The sequence below is a fragment of the Schistocerca nitens genome, chromosome 7 (assembly GCF_023898315.1).
Source record: "Schistocerca nitens isolate TAMUIC-IGC-003100 chromosome 7, iqSchNite1.1, whole genome shotgun sequence".
In the NCBI taxonomy this organism is placed as follows: Eukaryota; Metazoa; Arthropoda; class Insecta; order Orthoptera; family Acrididae; genus Schistocerca; species Schistocerca nitens.
This window is the reverse complement of record NC_064620.1, coordinates 240,601,748-240,621,203: the sequence shown is the minus strand read 5'-3', so window position 1 is coordinate 240,621,203 and position 19,456 is coordinate 240,601,748. Positions and strand designations below refer to the sequence as shown.

The following is a 19,456-nucleotide window of genomic DNA, read 5'->3' as shown; positions in this document are numbered from 1 at the left end:
TACAAGCAGATGGAGACATACAATGTAAACACAGGCAACAGATCAGCCAATTTCTATTTTTATTGTGTACTGTCAATGGATTATTGTGAAGTTTTTAATTTATTACTGCTCCCTATTTTCCTTCCTCATTATTTCAGCGAAATGGCAGTCTAATCTTTTAAAGCAAACCAAGAAATGTACTTCATTGCTTTGTCTTTTGGTAAAAATATTTTCAGGCTAGCGTTGTGCCATTCGACAGTACAACGGATGTCCAGCGACGACAGCGAGATACTATTGTGTAGACCAGCAGGAGGGAGTCGTGCAAACTGCACGTACGCGCGTGCCTTAGCCACGACACACAGCAACAGGGGCGTTATTGTCTAACCAGTGCTGTACCAGTTCTTATGCAGTGTGTTTGTTACCTGTGCTTTTTGCCATTGTTATTAAAATAACTCGGATACCTTTTTCCATTTGCTGTAGTAATGCGATATTTCAAACCAATGCAAATTTTACGAATAAAAATTATCCCTTTAAAAGAGGTTTATGTAAAACTGAATATTTTAGCACTGCTGCTATGGATAATTGATATTTCGATTTCATACACGGTTATTAGTAAAAATAAAAAACACCTGTTGTAACCAAGACCGAAGAAATACTGAAAAATACCGGTATCGATTTTAACCTGTCAGTTTTTCGTATTCCTATCGTGGATACGTCCTTGCATTCTGCCACACTACAGCATATCTTGTATGCGTCCATATTACTTCGTTCTACACTGCACATGGTAACCAAAAGCAACTCATAAACGTGCTTAGTTATGGCCCTACTGTCAGTCGTAATAAATTTATTAGTCTTTCGTGTTAACTGATAGACGCACGTGTATAACATGTTTCGCCCGTTCTTAGCTGTTAAAAAAGGTCAAGTAAAGCCGCCCTCAGCTGGAGATAGCTTTGAAGGCCGCTATACCAGTTATGATGTTGCTGGAGGTGGTATGCTTGGCGCCTTTTGGCATTTCAACTTAGTTAATCCTGCAATCATAGCGAGATCTACAGGTTCATGTGAAGTTTTAACCACTGCGCGTTTTAGCCTTTATCACTTCACAGAGCACTGACAGACTTGCAGAAGTCGGAAGTAACAGGAACAATGCTGTGGCTAACGGAGTATCAAGACCCGAAACTTTGGATCTGTAGTCTGATAAATGTAGTCTTAACCAGACCACTCCACTGGAGTTCTGTATGTATGTTCTGGCTAATCTCGGGAAACACTGTTGGGTTATTGATATGGTTTTCACTTAGACTGATATACGAGGAAGATTTGTGCATATAATTTATTAAAAATATACGGTACAAATTGGGTGAACTTTGATTAATTACAATCCACTGGCGCCACGTAGCGGTGAACTGCAGAACTCCTTAGAATCGCCCTAGCTCGTGCGAGGTCGAGGAAGGGTCCAATAACCATGCTGTCACAACTCTGCAGCTTGCTGTCGTGATAAAAAGGACTGGAGATTAGTATTTTATCCATTTTCAACCTTTGTAACTGTATATATCGAAATAATAAGCAACCAGATGCATAGATGAAATTTAATTCGTTAGTCGGATTCAGGTACGTAGTGCCTTTCTTTAGAATGTTACACCTATCGCTTTATTTGTGTCAACAATAAGATGATGCATCATACTGCTGTAGTCACATGGTTCATAGCGCCTACACGAAAATGGTTTAAAGAAGATAAACAAGCGCAGACGTCATGTCAGAACTGCCATCATGCCAGTTCTTGCACTTGCACTTCTTGCACAGCTTCTTTATACTTTTTTCTTACAGGCACTATGAACCACGTGACTACAGCGATATGCTGCATCTCATTGCTGACATTCGCAAATAAAGTGATAGGTATAATCTTCTGAAGGAGGGCACTAAGTGGCTGTTACTGGTTAAGAAATTAAATTTCTTTCATGCGACTGGTCGCTGATTGATTAGATATATAGGGCTGCAGATGCTCAAACAAAAACTGTATTGCCTAATTTTTACACTAGGAAGTGATTATAATTTTTTGATTGTCTTCTCTTGAGCCCAATAACAATTGTTTTACTTGCTTCCAGATCTTGAGAAAATACAATGAAATACATGAAAACCGAATTACAAACATTGATTCTAAAAATCATATGTATTCTACTCGACAAAGCATTCCTTAAAATAAAATATAGTCTACACCCGTGGTTCAGTATACAGTACATGTAATGTACACAAGATGCTTTATCATTGTAACGAAAGGGACGTTAAACATGTATACAGAATGAACTAGAGCTCCGAAAAATTTTCGGAGGTTGTTAAGGAATGTTTTTCGAATGTTTTGATATAAAGGACCCGTGGTCCCTGGTGGCTCGATACAGACTAATTACATTTCGTTTGATTTCTTACACTTTGTATCGGTATGACTTTAAAAATATCTGCACACCAATGAAAATGTCGACGGTATGCATTGTTTGTCTTGTTTAGAAATGAACTACTTCCATTCACTCACAGCACTAGTTGCTGACAACAATAACACCCACTTTAGTCTTGGTCCTCAAGCTTACATTCAGTACTCAGCAGTCCAGTCTCGCGTTGGTTTTTCGAGCAGTGTTAATTGTACTTTACCACTGATACACAGCAGCACGGATACGTTTATTGATGCATCTCGCGTATGGGTTCACAGAATGCAGTAGACAAAGAGCACCACAACAATATACTCCGCTGTTCTCACAGCAACTGCAACTACATTACAGTAGTTTTGCATCTGTACATAGGCGCCGACGAACAGCCCGATCCTTTCGTGTAACTATGTTTGGATGATACAGGCTTTTTCACTGTTGTGAAAATATTTTCAGAGAAACAAATACAATTCTGGTAACAAACTCAAATCAATCATAACTACATTATTAATGTGTAACAAGCCACCGGAAACCCCAGGTAACTTATACCAAAATACTCAGAAAGATCCCGGGTCAACCTCCAATATTTTGTTGGGAAGTCATGCTTTACCCTATTTAGGTGACGTGGGTTGTACATAGCTTCTTCTCCCATTCCATGTGCTACTTGTGCGCATCCTCTACATGTAACTTAAAAATATGAAAACAATTTTCTGTATAAAACTTAAGTCTACGTCACACCCGTACTGTGCAAACACTGTGAAGTGCATGGCAGAGGGTATTTCATACTGTACCAGTCATTACGGTTCCTTGACGTGCCATTCACGTATGGAACGCGGGAAGAATAACTGCTTAAACGCCTCCTTCGGCGCTGTAATTAGTCTAAACTTGTCCTCGAGGTCCCTATGGGAGTGATACTTAGGGCGTAGCAGTATATTCGCCGAGTCATCGTTCAAAGCTGGCTCTTGGAAGTTACTAAGTAGGTTTTCACTGGATAGTTTGCCTCGACCGTGACACTTTATCAAGGATCAAACAGAAATGTGACAGTTAGTGCTGCCTTTCACTATATACGTTCAGTATCATCTGTTAGCCGTATTTGCCGGCCGGAGTGGCCGAGCGATTCTAGGCGCTACAGTCTGGAACCGCGCGACCGCTACGGTCGCAGGTTCGAATCCTGCCTCGGGCATGGATGTGTGTGATGTCCTTATGTTAGTTAGGTTTAAGTAGTTCTAAGTTATTGGGGACTGATGACCTCAGAAGTTAAGTCCCATAGTGCTCAGAGGCATTTTGTTAGCCGTATTTGGTACAGTTCCCACACACTTGAGCAATATTCTACGATGAGTCACACCAGTGTTTTGTAAGCAATCTCCTTTGTCGACTGATTGCATTACCATGTCCTACCATTGAACCGAAATCTACCTCCTGCTTTATCTACCACTGAGCCCATGTGACCGTTCCATTTCATATCCGTACAAATTCTTATTCTCAGGTATGTGTGTGAGTTGGCCGGTTCCGATTACGACTCTTTGATGTTTTAGTCATGGAATACCACATTGTTTTCGTTTTACGACGTACACAATTTTACATTTCTAACCATTTAAGGTAAGTTGTCAGACTTTCCACTACTTTGCATTCTTATCCACATGTAACAGTACTCATGCGGTTCTTTCAGGTAGACCTTCATTATTAGTAACTAAATCATCTCTGAAAAGTCCAAGGTTACTAAAATATTATCTACAAGGTCATTAATATATAACGTTTACAACAAGGATTCCATCACATTTCCCTGGGGCACACTTGAAGTGACTTCTACATCTATTGATAACTTCGCACTCAAGATAACTAGTTACGTCCTCTGTATCAAAAAATCGTCAATACAGCCACAAATTTCGCTTGATATCTCACACGATCGTACTTACGATCATAAGCGTAGATGCTTTTCAGAGAACAAGAAATACTGCATCTACTTGACTGCCTTGATCTATTGCTTTCAAGACGTCTGTGAAAAAAACTGCGAGTTGTGTTTCGTATGGTCGATGTGTTCGGAATACATGCTGTTTAGCTTGGGGATGATTCTCTTGGAGGTACCTCATTATGTTTGAGCTCAGAATATGTTCTAAGATCCCACAACAAATGGGCCTCAAAGATATAGGACATTAGTTTCGTTGTTCACGTCTAATACGTTTCTTCTAGATGAGCGACATGTGCTTTCTTCCAACCACCGCGCACCGTTTTTTGTTCGAGGGATCTGTACTAGATTGTTAATCGCGGGGCTAATATAGACGGAAATTTGGTATGCAATGTGATATTGATTCCATCGGGTCCTGAAACTCTGTTATATTTTAGCGATTTCAACTGTTTCTTAACACCAGTGACACTAATACCTACATAACTCATCTTTGCAGTGGTACGAGAATTATGTAGGAGCAATAATTCTGGGTAAGTCTATATATCATTGCGTTATTGCGAACTGGAAGAAAACAAGAAAAAAGACGCTGCGCGAAGGAATTATCCGAATGGGACGGAAATCGGTAGACATGACGTACATTTACAGACAAACAAATGGTTAAAATTTTAGAAAAGTTTGAAGATTTATTCAAGAGGAAGAGCTTGACAAAATGAGCAAGTCAATAACGCGTTCGTCGACCTCAGCACTTACGCAAGCAGGTATTCGGCTTGACATTGATTCACACAGTTGTTGGGCGTTTTCCTGAGAGAAATCGTGCCGAATTCTGTCCAATTGACGAGTTAGGTCGTTAAAATCCCGAGATCGTTGGAGGGCACTGCCCATAATGCTCCAAAGGGTCTCAGTTGGGGCAAGACTTGGCGATCTACATGGCCAAGGTAGGCTTTGGCAAGCGCGAAAACATGCAGTAGAAGCTCTCGCTTTGTGCGGACGGGCATTAGCTTACTGAAATATAGGCCCAGGATGGATTGTCATGAAGGACAACAAAACGGGGCGTAGAATATCGTAGATGTACCGCTGTGTTGTGAAGGTGACACGGATGATACCCAAAGGGATCCAGTTATGAAAAGAAATGGCACCCCGGACCGTTACTCATAGTTGTCGAGGCCTGTGACTCTCAGTTGTCGAAGCCTGTGACGAGCGACAGTCAGATTTGCATCCCACAGATGTCCGGGTCTTCTCCAGACACGTTTTCAGCCTGGAATCTTATTGACTGGAGTAGAACTGTTTTCAGTGATGAGCCTCACTTCGAACAGACTCACGATGACCAGCGAAGACGTGTATGGAGACGCCCTGGAGAGCGATGGGATATCAACTTGACTGTCGGCCGCTCTACGGCCAGATAACCGGGGGTGATGGCCTGGGGTGCCATTTCTTTCCGTAACCGGACCCCTTTAGTTATCCATCCTTGCCGCCCTTACAGCACAGCGGTACGTCGACGATATTCGACGCTCCGTTTTGTTTTCCTTTGTGCCAAGCTATCCTGGGCTTACATTTCAGCAAGAGAATGCTCGCCCGCACGCGGCAAGAGTTCCTACCTTGGCGAACAACGTCGCCGGATCTCTCCCTTATTGAGAACGTTTGGAGCATTATTGGATGGCCGTCCAACTATCCCGGGATTTTCACAAACTAACGCGCCAACTGGACACAGTTTCGCACTGTATTCCTCTGAAGGACATCCAACAACGCTGCCAATCGATGGCAAGCCAAGTAACTGCTTGCTTAAGGCCAGAGGTGGAGCATCGCGTTATTGACTTGTTCAGTTTGTGAAGCTCTTTCTCTTGAACAAATCATCCAGTTTTTCAGAAAATCTAATCATTTGTTTGGCTGAACATGTATGTCACATTTACCTATGTTCGTCCCATTCCGATAATTTCTTTGTGGTGCGTCGCTTTCGTAGTATTTGAGTGTATATGAGCTTTATAAAATTGTTTATTAAGTAAAATAAACTTCAAACGAACAGAGTATTCGTTACAAGTTAGGTAACATCATAACTTACGTAACAAAAAATAAAAAATTGTAAACATGACTGTGTATAACGATTTTTCATATTAGAGAAGAGCATGCATCATAAAAGAAGGGAAAACAGGATGTAAACGTTAAAACAAATAGAACCAGTGTCATTTGCGCATTTAAAGGGGAATATCGGAGGATGTCATTTGCGCAGTTGGTGACGCTCTTGCTCTTTTTCCGATGGTTGGTTATTTTGTTTACGCTGGTCATTTCCGTGCGCAGTTCGGACAGGGCAACACAGCACCGTACTGCGGACGTAGGGGAGCACGTAATGAGCAGGTAGCCTCCAGGTATACTGGGTACAATTTTCACAGATTTTTGTTTAGTTGCAAGTTTCACTGGGTGCAGTTTTCATGTATCTGGTAGCTTAGAGCTTAGAACTCACATCGTTGCTACGAGATGTCACGCCAAACGCCAATAAAATATGAAATGGATAACATTCGTGCCTCCTTCGAACTTTCCTGGTGTGTGCTGCTTAAATCGTTTGTTATATTGAAGTGATGATGCTCAGTTGCTTGTTGTTCTCTGAGGTTCAATCAAACTGTACCCAGTAGCCTGTAAACATAATCATCGCTATGCCAGAGAAGTTACGCAGCTGTAAATACATAGGGATATCAGTGCGAAACTAGGATGGGTTGCTGTTATACATATAAATTACATATTATTGAAAAAATACATGTTACTGAATTGAAACATGTGGCGGTGCGTTGTGCGGCCCTCTTGTCAATATCAACAGTAGTTTCTGCTGACCGCATGTTAGTCACAGATACTCTTCGTCTTGCAGTAGGCGGGTAACTCTACTACCTGGGGTAGACGGATGTGACTTCAGATACAGTGACTGTAATAATTAGTCGAACGCTCATTAATTACTAACCTTTGCGACGCACTGGCGCTATGGTGGAATGAAAATAGTGTACACGCAAATTAGTTGTTGATATCCCTGTTCGCCAATCAGCACACATTTAGGAAATGGGGGACAACCAGTGACTCTCGAACCTCCGAACGCGGTTAACGTGGGTCAACAAAGTTATTCGGGCACACTCAGTTATCCTGCAGAGGTCGTGTGTAGAGGAGCCGTGGACTATGTGAACGTAAACATTCAGCGAGGTAGCGTGTCGCGTACAGCTGAAGTAACGGTGGGCCGCAGAGGAAGAGAGAGCACATTCGAACAGCGGAAGCTAGTAATTTTTCACCATTCTAAGGACAAAAGTTGTAATAGTCCCAAAACGCTACAAATGTAAAATAAATCAAAGAAAGAGAATGTTGTTTGCCAAATAGTATGTTAGAGACAATATGTGACTGAATGAGGTTATATTTGCTGACGAGAGTAAATTTAACATACTTCGATCTGATGGGAGAATAACGGTTTGGCGGCGACCTAATACTGACTTTCAAGAGAAAAATATGAAAGCAACTGTGAAGTATGGCGGTGGACATGTAATGATGCGGAGGTGCATGTTGGCGAATGAGTTGATGAATTGGTTTTTATTGATAATAAAATGGAGCAATTTCAGTACCTCAGAATACTGGGGACAATTTGGAAAAGAGCGCCGAAAACATGGGGATTGGGGAAAATTTTAAATTTTATCAAGAAAACGACCCGAAACGCACGGCCTGAAATGTGAGGATGTGGTTATTGTTTAACTGTCGAAAGGTGCGTCATTCGCCCTTTCAATCATCAGAATTGAAAGTAAAGAATCTCTGAGCTAGAGTTGATAAGAAAATAAGGAAAATACCAATCAAATCTAGAGAACAGCTGAAAAACAGACTGCAAGAAGAGTGGCAGAAAATATCTCCCGAGTAAACCCGGGAACTAGTGGAGAGCATTCCACGTCGTCTCATAGAAGTAATTAAGATGAAACGAACGCCTAGCAGATACTGAACTTTTGGACCATAAGTAGAAATAAAGGTGTCAGAATGATTTTGTGCAGTGTCGGTTTTCTTTTTGGTTGTGACTGATAATTCTTATGTTTGTATTTGCAGCGTTCCTTAGAAGTGCGACGGACATTTAGTTTTTATATTCCTTACAGGAACTTGTATTTACTTTATACCATTGATTTATTATTACTGAAATCACTAATACGAAGGAAAACGTAATATACACCATGTCTGTCTGAATAAGTATGCGAGTCCCTGTAGTAGGCAGCGGTTGGGCTTGGTAGTACTATTTTGTTTCTTCGTAGCGAAGGTGCACCATGTACTTTTGGTGAGCAACGAGTTGCTAAAGATAACTTTATTACTGGTAAGACGACTCTAACAGTTCACTATCGTATACGATTGATAGTGTAAAAGTATTAATTGTCGATGTTAAAATATTAAGTTACGTAGTTAGTTTTCAGCCCAGCCACTGATCATGTTGAGATAATGTGGCACAGAGACGCAGACGTGAACCTGAAAACTATCTGCATAACTTCATATTTAGACAGCGACAATTAATGCCTACTGACCAGCCCATCATATCTCAAAGCTTAATTTGCCAGTATTTATTTTTAAAACTGTAGGTACATGATAACCATAACGGTGAAACGTTAAGTACGTATTGCGATCAGATGAAACGATTGGTAACAGAGTTGAAGGGGGGAGGGGAGAGAAGGTATGAAGCGAGGACGTAAGGTTCACTGGAAGATAGTGAGTGGTGTGGCAGGTCGCTGACGTCCGCTAGTAGGCGGAAAGCCGCCCTGAGAACGGAACAAAGAGAAGTGCACGCCCAGTAGCGATTTCCGCTGCGTTTACCGAGACGCCCTCCAGAGCACCCGCTGTGCCGACAGCGCCAAGCAATACCGAGTCCCACTATCTGCCAGCTCGCCCCATCGGCTGTTAATTGCGGGCAGTCGGCACCGTGCCGCACCGCTGCGAGACGAGGCGAAGCAGAGCCGAGCCGAAGCCGCCGCCCGCTGCCTGTTGCGTGTCGTCGCTCCCGCGTCCCCTCCCCTCACCAGCCGGTCCCCCCTCCAGCTGACCCTACCCGCTACCCCCTCCACCTATTTGTGCTGCACCGTTGATAGCGCGTCCTCTCCCCCTCCTCCCGCACACCAGGCTTCTCCTCCACTGCTTGTCCTCGCGAAGCGCCGACATACGGACACACCGGCTGTGGCGAGCAGACGACGCAAGGCCACAGCAGGGGGCGTTCTCTCCCGACAGGCGTCCCTCTGCTCGCTCCCAGCGGTTATGTACCGCCCGCCCTCTGTCAGTGTTACAGAATCATTCCGCTCTCATCACCAGAGTTTACGACGCATAACGGTGGCCATGGCAGAGGTCCACATGGGAAGATGTTTGCCGTTTGCTTCTTCCCAACCTGATCATCTACATCCTACACCGAAAGCGAGCAAAGGGGTACCTCTGGTATCAGTAACTTGTCCCCCCCCCCATTCCCTCTTCCACCGGCGAATGACGCGTGGTAAGAATGATTGTCGGTAAGCATCTGTATTAGCTCAAATTTTCTCGTTGTGATCATTGCGCTAGATGTGTGTGGGAGGAAGTAATGTGGTTTTTGATTCTTCCCGGCACGTACTTTGTCGAAATTTCAATAATACAGCACTCCAGTGATGCACAACGTCTCCCTTTTAGCGTCTGCCACTGAAACTCGTCGAGCATCTCTGTAACACTGTCGCGCCAATTAAATCTCGTGACGAAACGCGCCGGTCTTCGTTGTATCTTCCCTATGTCTTATGTCAGTGATACCTAGTAAGGATCCCATATAGTGGAACAATACTCGAGACTCGGGCTAGCAAGAGACTTATATGCCACTTCCTTCGTAAATGAGTTAAAGTTCCGTAAGATTCTTCCTACGAATCTCTGGTACCGGCTTTTCCTACTGCTTGCTTTAAGTGGCCATTCCACTTTAAGGTCCCTGTGCATAGTTCCTCTTAGGTATTTTACAGTAAATTTTTCAGCAATTTCTCATCGGTAGTATTCAACTGCCAGAGCCTGAACCCTTAATCAGTACTCTGAAGGTCATTCTGCAAATCGATACTGTCTTCTGGCGTTCCTGTTATGCTACGGACAACCGTATCTGCGAACAGTCTTAAAGAGCTACCGACGATTTCTACTATATCATTTAGGTAGATTGCAAACAGTACCTGCCCTACCACACTTCCTTGGGATACTTCGAAAATCACCTTTAGTATGTGGTCTGTTGGATGTGTATCTGTGTGTCATTTGCGTGAATATGATGACGCTTGTGCGGTGTGGTACTGAGTTGCTGTCAATCAGAATGGAAGGGTACAGACATGCAGAAAACTTCTACCCGCACGTTGCCTATTTCTCTATGCAATGAATTAACTGCGTATGGTTATGGCCTTCCGTCGGGTAGACCGGTCGCCTGGTGCATGACATTTCAGCTGACGCCACTTCGGCGACTTGCGTGTAGATGATGAAATGATAATGAAGAAAACACAATGCCCAGTCCCCGAGAGGAGAAAATCTGCAACTCAGCAGGGAATCGAACTCGACGCCCCTCGCGTGGCATTCTGCCATGCTGATCACTCAGTTATGGAGCCGGACGCCAGGTTTTCTGTAACAACGCCACATGATAGCCTCCTCTCTTCCAATATTGTCACTTGGGGACGAAATATTTTGCGACATTTTAAGTGCGGATCTGTTAGTGCAATAGATGTGCAACGCAACGTCGTTTATCCGGGAAGGGTAGGTCAGCCGTATTATCGAAAGACAGCATATTCCGCAAATTCGCAAAAAAGTGGCCTTTGTTAAATACCATAAACAAATAAGTCATGTGTTTCCAAGGAAACAAATTAGAAATTAATTTCATATACGCCTACATTTTGACTAGATATTAAAAAAAGTCAGTGAATTTTATACCGTGATGTATTCTTTGAGTTTATTTTGAGCCAGATTCTCTTGTACTTAGACCGAAGTTTTTCCGCCAGCTGTGTTGTTGCCTCTGTGTCTGTCGTTATAGCTGCAGATTGTGCGTCAATTTCGTCAGCTGATCCATAATTACTATCGTCAGGACTGGAGAAGTGGCGATAATTTTGTCATCAGAAATCATACGGTATCCCAACGCCGTTGTCATTTTGCAACCAATCACTTACATCATTTGCACATATTATAAGTTAAGGTCCTTCGCCGCGTTTTTCTGTCTGTATGTGAAGGCTGATCATGGGGATTTTGATACGGTTTTCACTAATACAAAGACTGATTTACGAGAGGGGTTTGTTTGTAAAATTAATTACTGCTACGCGACACAAGCTTCCGGCCGTGAATACGCAGTGCTGCCCGTGCTTGTCTGAGCATCCTGTGTGTCCACGGACACTATCACCTCCCTTCTGTTCCGGAGTATAGATACTGTGAAAAGGCAGTAGTAGTAGTAGTTGTTGTTGGTGGTGGTGGTGGTGGTGGTGGTGGTGGTGGTCTTCAGTCCTGAGACTGGTTTGATGCAGCTCTCCATGCTACCCTATCCTGTGCAAGGTTCTTCATCTCCCAGTACTTGCCGGCCGCGGTGGTCTCGCGGTTCTAGGCGCGCAGTCCGGAACCATGCGACTGCTACGGTCGCAGGTTCGAATCCTGCCTCGGGCATGGATGTGTGTGATGTCCTTAGGTTAGTTAGGTTTAAGTAGTTCTAAGTTCTAGGGGACTTATGACCACAACAGTTGAGTCCCATAGTGCTCAGAGCCATTTGAACCATTTTCCCAGTACTTACTGCAACCTACATCCTTCTGAATCTGCTTAGTGTATTCATCTCTTGGTCTCCCTCTACGATTTTTACCTTCCGCGCTGCCCTCCAATGCTAAATTTGTGATCCCTTGATGCCTCAGAACGTGTCCTACTAACCGGTCCCTTCTTTTTGTCAAGTTGCGCCAAAAACTCCTCTTTTCCCCAATTATATTCAGTACTTCATCATTAGTTATGTGATCTACCCATCTAATCTTCAGTACTTTTAACATAAAATATTAAAAAAAGGTCCGGATGAACACATGAGATTCCGCTGTGCCTAGCGCCTCAGATTCGTTGTTTGAGATTTGACAGGGCAGCCAGCGAGCCGTGTTCTTACTAATAGAATTACTTCTCCATTTCAGTTCCGCAGTAAGGAACAGGGGCGTAGCTGACAACGAACGGGCACGCAAATAGCCTTGGGGAGACCGAAGATTGGGTGGCATGGCTGTTCGTGATTGTGTTCTACGTAACTCGAGGTTAAACAAAAGCGCGATAGTAATCCCGTAAAAGGAGGGAAACTTCGACTGCCAGACAAATTATTTCATTTAAACTATCCGCAAATCTACTTTGGGCACCAGATAGGACGGAAACACCTGTTGTTTTGCGTGAAGGAATCAAAGTTTGAATTTTTTTTTTCCCCATATCCCTGGGGCAGGGACTTTAATACGAAATTATCTACCGACATGCGACGCGAGCACAAGCTGTTATGAGTGGGTTCGTGCAATAAGAATATTTGGCTGGCGAAGCTGGTGCGTCATCTAGTAAAGGCGTTGCAAACAGTGATGAAAGCATTGTGGTATCCCAACGGAAATGGTCCGATAAGGCTCTGTCGCCTTTTTTCCCCCAAACCCTGTGTCTCTGTGTCATCGCTTTGTGGAGCGCCTTCGAGGCATGCTATTTAGTGTGTCAGTACAGGGCAGGTAGTAGAGTGTTGTAGGCAAATTTGGGGCGCTTGTTCAGTGATGTTATCGGAGTGCTAAGGTGCTTATAGCCCTGGGGTATCTTTATTATAGCGTAATTTGGTTATGATGAATGAATTCATTGCGCACCTTAATTCGTAGAAACGTGATTTACTTTTTTGGCGTTAGAGCTGGTACATTGAAACCCAATTAATGGACAAATAAGTATTCCAGTAGCAAAATTTGATACACCAACTACCGTAAACTGCAAGCTACATAAGACCGATATCTACTTAGTTTCTTTAACGTATTCGTGTCAGCACTGCAAGAAGGCAGTGCCAGCAACATCTAGCAATGAGGATGCAAGAGTTCTCTGTACGATGAACGGCGCTTCTGTGGCGTGCCCATCATCTTGATACGTAGCCCGTCGAAAGTGTCTGTGGTTATTCGATTAAGAGCTTATCCCCTTGCTGGTCCAGTAGCCAGAACGGCTGTGACTAAGACCCATCTAGAAGCCCTCTGGAATGCAAATCCCATACCGCGTTGTGACCCTGTTCGAGTTTTTGAGTTTATTCGAAACTGCGGAAAAATTATCTAAGTTGTGCTGCTCCCCAGTTTGGTAATGTTTGGAAGCGTACAGGTAGATTCCAGATCGCCGTCTTGATAACGCGATGTTTCTGCCGGGTCCCCTCTCCACCCCATTCCACTTATAAACCCCAAACTCAACTTTCCTATCCTTTAAATCTCTCTATGTTGTCTTGTCACCCGTGATACAGTATTCACGTTTCGTTCTTATGATATCTTCTCCTAGTGCCAATGCAGAGTTCTTATACAGCCAGAAACATTAGCCACTCACTTCCTTCCGCCATTCTACCCATACCTGTGTGGGTTCTACAAGTTCTTGTATGGAAATTCAGTTCACCTTTCCCCTGTAAGCTATTTCTTGTGACAGTGTCGCAGCTGTTGCCCTAACTCCGTGTTACTCGCAAAGCACTAACGAGGTGTGTGCGAAAAGTAGTAGGGCTGATAACACAGCGAGCGATCTGGCAACGATGTGGTGTCTACTGGTGTGGACCGGTGTGGTCCTCCCTTCCACATACTTAGTCCGAGTTTCAGCTCCGTACAGCCATCACCTGACTTTTGAGAGCGGCATCAGTGAAGTTGTGTTCTTGTTGTGTATTACGAAAATAGAAAAGCTAAGTTTAGAGCAACGTTATACCATCAGCTTTTGTGTTAAGAATTTGATCTTTGAAAAGTTGAAACAGGCCTATGCTTAGCAAGAGACAGTTTTTCGCTGGCACAAATCATTTTTGGAAGACAGTGAAAAAGTTGAAGATAAATCTCGCTCAGGAAGACCTTCAATTTCAAAAACCTACGAAAACATGTGCGTGCTTTCGAGAGATCAAGCGACGTTTAACGGTAAGGATGACGGGCGAGGTGTTGAACAACTGCACCGTACATCAAATTTTGACCGAAATACTGTCCCTGCGAAAGATTTTTGCCAAAATGGTACGGATAAACCTCACAATTGATCAGAAGGACGATCGAAGAAACGTGTACATTATCTTCTGGAGAGGATTTCCAATGTCTACGATTGGTTCAGTCGCTCGATCCCAGGCGGTGAATCCTGGATTTTTGAATACATTCATGGGACAAAGTAGCAAAGTGAAGACTGGAATATTGAGACATTTCGTCGACCGAAAAAAACTAGAATGAGCAAATCAAAGCTCAGAACAATGTCGATTTACGTTTTTGACAGATGGGGTGTGGTGCATGAAGAATTCGTTCCACGGTGTCCTTGAAAGGTTTAGGAAAAGGGTGTGTATCCAGTGAAAGCGGATATTGCAGACAAGCGTATGCTGCTTCATGACAACGCCCCATGTCACACGGCCACTTCCGTCACGGAATTTTTGACCTCTCCCGTTCACTTGATCTGAGTCATCGTGACATTTTTCTTTTCCGAAGCTGAAAAAAGCCTTAGGATGTCAGTTCGGGACTCTGGAGAATATGACCGACATGTTAAAGGCGCTACCAGTTGAAGCCTTTCAGCGCTGCTACTAAAACGGGGAACGACTCCGCGGGTTTATAGCTGCCGAAGGTAACTGCTTTGAAGGAGACAATATTGTGTGTTGAAAAACATAAAAACTACGGTAGATAAAAAATCTGTCTCAATGTTTTTCCCACACAACTATTGTATTGGTTCGGTGATTACGAAGATAAAGGGGAACCTCATTCATCATATTCATCAAGGCTGCCTTACAAAGCCCCGGGCGGTTGAGGGGCCACTGGCTTTGTTGCTGCGAAGACCAGTTTCACTGGTGACCACTGTAGTGCAGTGCAGTACGCCTTAGCCGCTACGGCTTGCTGCTGGATTTGCTGGGTGCGTGGCGCGCTTTATCGCCACGCCCGCATGAGTTCTGCCTGTGCAGAGAGAGCTGCGTGGAATGTAGCAAGGCGCCGTTCGGTCCGCCTGCTTGCTTTATAGGCGTGAGGCGGGCCGTGTGTGTCGGCTCGCGCGATTAGATAGTCCCATGCTTCAGTGAAGTCTTTGTTTCTCAGGTTCTGCGAAGGGCGGACTAGAAAACGGCCAAGTGAATTTTATTTTCTCCAGTCTTTTACCTCGTGCCGCTTCCGGTGACATGGATAAAGAAAATATTGTGAAACTAACAGTCAGCTTCGACAACTGACTTACTGAACATTCATCGGACAACGTAAGCAACTTGCCGACTATAACGTCATATTCTTGTCCATATTTGGAAAAGTAAGTAAAACAGACAATATTATAATTGCGAAAATATACTGAAAGAAAACAGTCAGTTCTAATTGCGAGAATTTGCTACATCAGGAGAAGAAATATTTCAAATTCAAACAAAGATGCTCAATCACAGATTAATGCTAGAAACATTTATTGAGAAGTAAATGAATCCAACATAGTAATAAAAAGCCCTACAGCTGTAGTGAAGACCACGATACACAGTACCAATTAAAGAAAATAAGGAGCACAGTTTCAAAACATATTAAATGCAGCCGCTGTTAAAATACAGCTTGATGCCTTTTCGCCCCGATTGTGATATGCTCGTTAACGCTGTTGAGTCAGATCGGATTATTTCATATTCTTTCCCATAGTAATTCAGTGTTGAAAAACATGAATTGGGTCAATTCGTGTTACTCATACCTCAGCCGAGGTTCACGGCAACTTCCCAGCCTGCGTGATTAGCCCGCTCGTTTGCTTGCTGTTTCCACTAACAGTGTAGTGTTGATTACTTGACTGTGCACTTTCGATCCCCATGGAGGGCTGTTTACCCGTGGGAGAAATATCGAAAGGGTGTATGAGAATCAGAGCTGCGAAAACTAAGAGACAACTTGAAAAGGAAGCTCAGTAAGTAAAAACACCTGATGTATATTAAGAATTATAATTTTCAGTGAAATCTGTAATGTCGGTGCATTGACGTGTATTCTTGTGGGAAAGATTGCATAAATGCATGTCTTCATTTAAGTAATTGTGAGCCGCCTTGTAATCACAAAAGGCAGATTCAAGAGAGGGAACAGCCAGGTATTCTACCCAGCGAAAGCAAAAAATTAAGTTTACAGCCTACCAAACAAAGTGCAACCAGATCGCAGACTCAAACTGTGTTAAGTTATATCTCCAAATCTACGAAGAACTGGAAAGAGTTGTACAGGTAAGCGCAACGGAAATTCCATTGATAAATCGAGAGAATTACATGACGCTGAGAAACTGATGACGATAAACGGTTGAAAACAAGATTTGACGACAACCGGTAGGCCGACTCATGAGGACGATGACTATGACTGTTTGCACGAGGAAGGAGGAGCAAGTTCAAGACTGTCAACAATATAATGTTATTTTCTTACTTGATGGGCCGTGTCAAATCATAAAAAATTGAAATCAACGTTTCGAATCATATTATGTGTAAACATGATTGGATGAAAATGTATTTTGTTAAGTGAATCGGTTCAAAACGAATGAAACTCAATTTAAAAATTAAAATGATACCTTCATTCAGTGGGAAATGATTTCAGTCATTACGCACTTATTACGATATGAAACGATGCCCCTCAAATATACTGCGTGGTCAGAAACAATCTGAAAAGCTCCTAAGAGTGTTACAGGGTAGGCTGTGCTGAGAAACAATCGTTCAGAAAAAAACGATACTGTGCGCCGTTTCCGAGCTATTTAACATTGAAGTTAGGTAATCAGGCCGTTGCGCGCGGAAATTCAAATGGCTCGCCAGGGACTGTGTGACCAGACGTGTACTTCGACTGGTTTCCTAAAACGGAACGAAAGAACGATACACAAACTGGACGTGGTGTGGTAGTAAAATTGAACCGGAGCCAAAGACTGAGTAGTCCCGTGCTCTATCGTCTACGCTATGAGAACAACTGACACTAAATGTAACTGGCAGACTACTTGAATTTGCGCCCGCAGCTAATTTCAATGCTAAGTTTCTCGGAAATGGCGCAGTGTATCGAATTTTTTTTTTCTTACGAGCTATTTCTCAGCACAACCTATCCTGCAACACGCTTACAAGCATTTCAAAATTTTCGAAACTCCCTGTATTTATTTTATAGAAAACAAAATTGGTATCACAAAATATAATTAAGTTATATAGCTCCAAGTTACGCGTGCTTGAGTATCAGGTTTAAATCTGAAAATGTATCACAAGAACAACTTTTAACTGATTGTGGGGAAAAACCGAACGTCCTTAAAAAAAAAAAAAAAAAAAAAAAAAAAAAAAAAAAAAAAAAACCCTCTCCACAGGCGTAGAGGAGAACTCGAATAAAAAAACTACCGTACACAAAAGACAAAAGACTGGTAAATACACGAACTATTAAATTACGCTGGAAGATAATAGGCAGTGTTGTATTTCCAAACACAGCGGAGTTTTAAAAAATGATTTCTCTCAACACTAACGAAAATAAGAAGCTATAACATGGCGAGCACTAAAGTAGTATAAATTACTCTTGTAGTAACTCTTACTTCTTTAGTCTGGACTGCTTTAGTAAATTACTTCTGTAATAATACACCCTTTTAATGTGTGTTGGAGAGCTCAATTTCTATTTACTTCTCTAGTTGTAACTAAAGTAGTAATGCCTTTTCACCAAAAAAGTTGCAACTAAAGTAGTAACGCCTTGTTACTAAAGAAGTAAGCCATTTCTTCACACTGCAGGCAGGTGCATTTCATTTCCTCACACAAAATATTAATTGTCGGTAGACAATATTGCACCACCTTTTGACAGTAATATCGTGCTAGCTTTAATTGTGCTAGAAAGTATTAAAAATTCAAAGAAGCTAAGTGCTGTTGTACTAATAATAAGATCTGTGTATTATGAAAAAGAAAAGTGCTATTAACGGACGAATCCATTGCTCAGCCCTTAACGCCCCTATCTACAGTTACCACCGTCCATTATTGTTGGGTGACGACGCGTTAACTTAAGCGGCACCATACACAACTTTTTACAACATGAGATATGAGCTAATAGCAACGTGGAGGTAGCCAACGACAGTTTAAGTAATAAGAAACTTTAAAAAAAATACCACAAAGCGAAAAAGAGCTGTTTGCTGAAATAAGGAAAAAGTATAACTAATACTGAATCTAAGATTCCCGAACTCAACTTGCTTAAAAAAAAAAGGAAAAAATACACGTTGAATACAATGCAGAAGCTCTAACACAAAGATCGCAATAGCAGCTTAAAGTAATTTGGAAGAACATGAAAGCGAAACGAAGAAAATGAAAGCTAAATGTTATCGAGAACAAGTCCAAGCTTGCCGTGGAATGGCTGAGACGAAGACAGACTATATAAGCCAAATGGTTGTCGATATGATCCCCCAAGTTTTCGAGGGAATAACAGGAGTTCACGCTAATGATGCAGCTGGGGATAATATGCTACTTTCAAGCAATATCGATAGTAATAACTACTTCGAGTATGGCAGTTAAACTGCAGAAGGTGAAACTTCATCCCATAGTCATGAACCTCGACCTGCATTCAGTGGTGGGAGCTTATCAGAAGATACGTTAAAAAAGGCAGAGAACATGCGATTGTAGTGCAGAACGGGGAGTTGTTGGAAAAAGCAGACGAGATTCATTTGTTGAAAACACATTTAATACGAGAGAAATATAATGTAAAAATGTTGTTAATTGAAAGACAAAAGAGTAATCATGGGAGACGAGTATAACCTTAATATGGAAGGTAACGAATAAGTTGAAGATCGAAATTGAGCAAACTTCAGGTTCCGGTTCTTCAGGCAATGTGCTCGAGAAATTTAGCTTTTTGTAAATGAATAGGAATATGTTTTGTATGTATAAACGTATAACAGATATTTTATACGCTTAATTTTTTTCACGTGGTTAACATGTAATTGTTTTTCATATGACATATATGTGTTGATTATTTCAGCATCAGTATGCTTAATTCTTCTAATTACCACATTGTAATATTTATTTGTACTAGCGAATCAAAAAGCAGACACCTTGTTTTTCTTAAAGTAGTGAAGATAA

At 42.4% G+C, this 19,456-nt stretch overlaps 1 protein-coding gene across 2 annotated transcripts in view; it reads left to right on the top strand.

Moving 5' to 3' along the window:
• LOC126195040 (AT-rich interactive domain-containing protein 5B-like) overlaps positions 1 to 19,456 on the top strand; it is a 329,224-nt gene that overhangs the window by 51,660 nt on the left and 258,108 nt on the right. Inside the window, exon 3 of one of the 2 annotated variants that reach the window (XR_007538547.1) lies at positions 216 to 345. The exons of the other annotated variant lie outside the window; for it this stretch is intronic. The gene's annotated coding sequence lies outside the window, so the exon portion shown is untranslated. Of the gene's footprint in view, positions 1 to 215; positions 346 to 19,456 lie in introns of those variants that run through there. 2 annotated transcript variants of the gene reach the window in all.